The 5,401-nt window shown below is 39.5% G+C and overlaps 1 pseudogene; it reads left to right on the top strand.

The window, feature by feature from the left end:
- Nucleotides 1-2,259: 2,259 nt before the first annotated feature.
- LOC139039810 (tigger transposable element-derived protein 1-like) lies at nt 2,260-4,310 on the top strand (annotated as a pseudogene).
- Nucleotides 4,311-5,401: the final 1,091 nt, after the last annotated feature.

Genomic DNA, 5,401 nt, shown 5'->3' with positions numbered 1-5,401 from the left:
AGGCTGGCTGTATAACTTGCTTTGGCTAACAGAATGTGGCAGAAATGATGGTGTGCCATTTTCAAATAGAGACCTCAAGAGGTCTTGCAGCTTCTGCTCTCTCTATCGGACACCTGCTTCTGCCATGAGAACAAGCCTAGGCTGGTCTCCTGGAGACTGAGAGACCATATGGAGCAGAGATAAGTTGATCCAGTCAAGGTTATTCCTGACCAGCCAGCCCTCAGCCAATCTGATGCTGACTGCAGATGACTGGTAAACCCAGTTGAAATAAGGCAAGACTGGTCCAAGGAACTCATGGATTCACAAGAAATAATAAATGGCTATTATTTTAAGCCACTAAGTTTTAGCGTGGTTTGTTACACAGTATTATTCTGGCAATAGATTAACAAAGAGTAAAAAGTGGGCTCTTATCAAGCCAGAAAGCCTAGTGTGGATTTCTGTCTGTAAAAGGAAAGGATGTCTTTTTTCTAACTTGCATTGGAGCTAGCAGTAGCCCTGACTGTAGCTGCTGAAACAGGGAACAATTTCCCCTGAAGTGAAACCTCTGAAAATTTAGTCAGAATAACTAATTACTGCTTTTACAAAAACGTCTTTTTATTTTCAGCAACCGGGGATGGAATTTAACGTTACATTATAAAACTAAGGTTAGCAAGGCTATTATGCAACAGCTTCTCACTAGGAGCTTTGTCTGCAGCCAGGGCGCCTTTTCTCAGGTGGGCTGTGGTATCTTGGTCCACGGAGCAGCTAGGCTTCCATAGGAGACATCAGCATAACTTTCCACTTACTGATAATTCTAAAAATATTCACATGCCCTTTACTGAAACAGTTGAGCATAAACACTCAAGATTGAAGTAGATAGTTTTAATGATCTCATTTTTATTGGAAACAAACATCCAGGGACAACTTGGTAACTTTCCAAAGAAATCTTTAACTGCTATTGATCTGCTGAAATTGATCATGTTTTTCCGCCCAACTATGAGTAATGTGCCACTTAAACCTCATTCTGATTTTTTAAATTCAGGAGTTTTAAAAAATCAAATATTCCTTATCTTGTTAAAGTGGTCTCAGGTGGCTTTAAATACGTATTACTTAAAGGCTTTTCTTCATAGAGGCCACACAATGACTGACACCTATAGGGCTGATGATTCCAGATAAAATCTGGTCATTTGTTCAAGCTAAATCCCGTTTTTTTATTACCTCACTTTGTTTATACAAAAGTTGGACGAGATCAATCTTTATGTACCTCTTTGCGTGTCGTGTAAAAATCTTGCAGGAGTCTAATTCACTCAGAAAAAAGCGTTTGCATATTTCTCTCACAAAATAACATTTAATTAGAAATTGACTTAATTAAAAATAATATATGCTCAAAGAGTATTGGTTGATTAAATTAATTAATTAAGAGTTATTAGGGTGATCCAATTAAAAAATGGGCAGAAGAACTGAATAGACATTTTTCCAAAGAAGGCATACAAACGGCCAACAGGTACATGAAAAGATGCTCAACATCACTAATTATCAGGGAAATGCAAATCAAAACCACAATGAGACATCACTTCACCCCTGTTTGAATGGCTGTTCTCAAAAAGACAAGAGGTAACTGTTTGTAAGGCTAGAGAGAAAAGGGAACCCTTGTGCACGGTTGGTGGGAATGTAAATTGGTGCAGCCACTATGGAAAACAGTACATAGATTCCTCAAAAAATTACAAATAGAGCTACCATATGATCCAGCAGTCCCACTTCTGGAATTTTGGGAATACTTCCACAGGAAATGAAATCACTGTCATGAAGAGACGTTTGCACCCCACGTTCACTGCAGCATTGTTTGCAATAGCCCATACAGACGTACCTCATTCTATTATACTTCACTCTGCTGCACTTCACGGATGTTGCCTTTTTTTAAAAATTGAAGGTTTGTGGCAACCCTGCATCAAGCAAGTCTATTGGTGTCATTTTTCCAACAGCGTTTGCTCATTTTGTGTCTCTCTGAACCATTTTGGTAATTCTAGCAATATTTCAAACTTTTTCATTATTATTACATCTGTTATGGTGATCTTTGCTCGGTTATCTTTGATGTTACTGTTGTAATTGTTTTGAGGCACCATGAACCCCACCCATATAAGAGGGTGAACTTAATCAGTGAATGTGTGTGGTTTGAATGCTCTACCAACTGGCTATTACCCTCTCTCTCTCCCTTTCCTCGGACCTCCCTATTCCCTGAGACACAACAATATTGAAATTAGGGCAATTAATAACCCTACAATGGTCTCTACATATTTAAGAGAAAGGAAGAGTTGTACATCTCTCACTTTAAAACGAAAGCTAGAAATGATTAAGCTTGGTGAGGAAGGCATGTTGAAAGCTGAGACAGGCTGAAAGCTAGGCCTCTTGCACCAGTTAGCCAAGTTATAAATGCAAAGGAAAAGTTCCTGAAGAAAATTAGAAGTACTACTTCAGGGACTCGCCCAGTAGCTTAGTGATTAAGTTCACGCACTCCACTTTGGCAGCCTGGGGTTCACTGGTTTGGATCCTGGGCACACGCCTATGCACCACTCATCAAACCATGCTGTGGCAGTGTCCCACATATAAAATGGAGGAAGACTGGCATGGATATTAGCTCAGCGACAACCTTCCTCAACAAAAAGAGGAAGATTGGCAACAGATGTTAGCTCAGGGCTGATCTTCCTCACCAAAAAAATAAAATAAAAAAAGTGCAGCTTCAGTGAACACATGCGTGATAAGAAAGTGAAACAGCCTTATTGCTGATATGGAGAAAGTTTTAGTGATCTGGATAGAAGATCAAAGCAGCCACAACATTCCCTTAACCCAAAGCCTAATCCAGAGCAAGGCCCTAACTCTCTTCAATTCTATGAAGGCTGAGAAAGGTGAGAAAGCTGCAGAAGAAAAGTCTGAAGCTAGCAGAGGTTGGTTCATGAGGTGAAGGGAAGAAAGCCATCTCCATAAGATAAAAGTGCAAGGTGAAGCAGCAAGTGCTGATGTAGAAGCTGAACCAAGTCACCCAGAAGAGCTAGCTAAGATAGTTAACAAAGGTGGCTACGCTAAACAACTGAATTTCATTGTAGATGAAATAGTCTTATATTGGAAGAAGATGCTATCTAAGACCTTTATAGCTAGCAAGGAGAAGTCAATGCCTGGCTTCACAACTTCAAAGGACAGGCTGACTCTCTTGTTAGGGGCTAATGCAGCTGGTGACTTTAAGTTGAAGCCAATGCTCACTTACCACTCCAAAAATCCTAGGCCCCTTCAGAATTATGCTAAATCTACTCTGCCTGTGCTCTATAAGTGGAACAACAAAGCCTGGGTCACAGCACATCTGTTTACAACATGGTTTACTGAATATTTTAAGCCAACTGTTAAGACCTACTGTCCAGAGAAAAAGATTCCTTTCAGAATATTACTGCTCACTGACAATGTAGCTGGTCATCCAAGAGCTCTGATGATGTGCAATCAGATTAATGTTGTTTTCATGCCTGCTGACACAACATCCATTCTGCACCTCATGGATCAAGGAGTAATTTTGACTTTCAAGCATTATCATTGAAGAGACACATTTTTTCAGGTTATAGCTGCCACAGATAGTGATTCCTCTGATGGATCTGGGCAAAGTCAATTGAAAACCTTCTGGAAAGGATTTCCCATTCTAGATGCCATTAAGAACATTTGTGATTCATGGGAAGAGGTCCAAATATCAACATTAACAGGAATTTGGAAGAAGTTGATTCTAACCATTATGGATGACTTTGAGGGGTTCAAGACTTCAGTGGAGGAAGTAATTGCCGATGTGGCGGAAATAGCACAAGAACTAGAATTAGAAGTGGAGCCTGATGATGTGACTGAATTGCTCCAATCTCATGATAAAACTTTAACGGATGAGGAGTTGCTTCGTATGGATGAGCAAAGAAAGTGGCTTATTGAGATGGACTCTTCTCCTAGTGAAGATGCTATGAATACTGTTGAAATGAAAACAAAAAGATTTAGAATATGACATAAACTTAGTTGGTAAAGCAGCAGCAGGGTTTAAGAAGATTGACTCCCACTTTGAAAGAAGTTCTACTTTGGGTAAAATGCTATCAAACAGCATTGCATGCTATAGAGAAATCGTTCATGAAAGAAAGAGTCAATCGATGCAGCAAAGTTCATTGTTGTCTTATTTTAAGAAATTGCCACAGCCACCCCAGCCTTCAGCAACCACCACCCTGATCAGTCAGCAGCCATCAACATCGAAGCAAGACCCTCCACCAGCAAAAAGATTATGACTCGCTGAAGGCCAGATGATAGTTTGCGTTTTTTAGCAATAAAGTATTTTTTAATTGAGGTGCACATTGTTTTTTTATACATAATGCTATCACATGCTTAAAAGACTACAGTGTAGTGCAAACGTAACTTTTATATGCATTGGAAAATGAAAAAATTTGTGTGACTCATTTTATTGTGATATTCGCTTTTTGCGGTTGTCTGGAACTGAACCCGCAATATCTCCGAAGGGGCCTGTACTGTAGGATCTCCCGTATATCTAAAAAAACTGAACTCATAGAAACAGAGCACAGATTGGTGGTTGCCGGAGGCAGGAAGTGGGAGTGGGAAGGGCAAAATGCGCGAAAGTGGTCAAAAGGTGTAAACTTCTAGTAGTAAAATAAATAAGTTTTGGGGATGTAATGTACAGCATGGTGACTATAGTTAACAATACTGTATTGCATATTTGACAGTTGTTAGAGTAGATCTTAAAAATTTTCATTATGCAAAAAAATTTGTCACTATGTGAGGTGATGGGTGTTAACTGAACTTATTGTAGCAATCATTTTATTATATATACATGTATAAAATAAAATAATTATGTTGTACACTTTAATACAATGTTATATGTGAATATAAATAAATAAAAGAGTTAATAGGGAGACACAGTAGCCTAAAATGGGACAGCGCATTTTCACTGCACCGAGATGGGTGGAGGGATGGGATAGAGAAGATAATGATCCCATACTAGGACTCACTGCTTGGGCAATATCTAGAGTTTCTGTGGTCAGCCTGAGAACAGTATTTGAGGAGGCACATTGACAAACTAGCATGAGTCCAGAGGAAGACACCATGTTGTTGCAGAGCTTAGGAACCCTATTACATGAAACATGGTTGAAGAAGCTAGAAAATAGGAAAACTATGGGGAATGCCAGTAACTTCAACTTTCTGAAGGACTGACAGGTGGCATAAAGATTTGACTTCCTCCAGTGCTTTCATGGGTAGAAATCTTTAGGATCTTTGTAACTCAAATCACACTATTCCCATGTGTTAAGAACACTCCCAGGCTTCTCATTGTTCTTACAGTGAAATCCAACTTTCCCGCCTTCACCCCATCTGACAGATGTGTACCACTATGCCCCTCACTCAC

The sequence above is a fragment of the Equus asinus genome, chromosome 12 (assembly GCF_041296235.1).
Source record: "Equus asinus isolate D_3611 breed Donkey chromosome 12, EquAss-T2T_v2, whole genome shotgun sequence".
Classification (NCBI taxonomy): Eukaryota; Metazoa; Chordata; class Mammalia; order Perissodactyla; family Equidae; genus Equus; species Equus asinus.
Note: the sequence above shows the minus strand (reverse complement) of the source record. Positions and strands in the feature narration are given on the sequence as shown.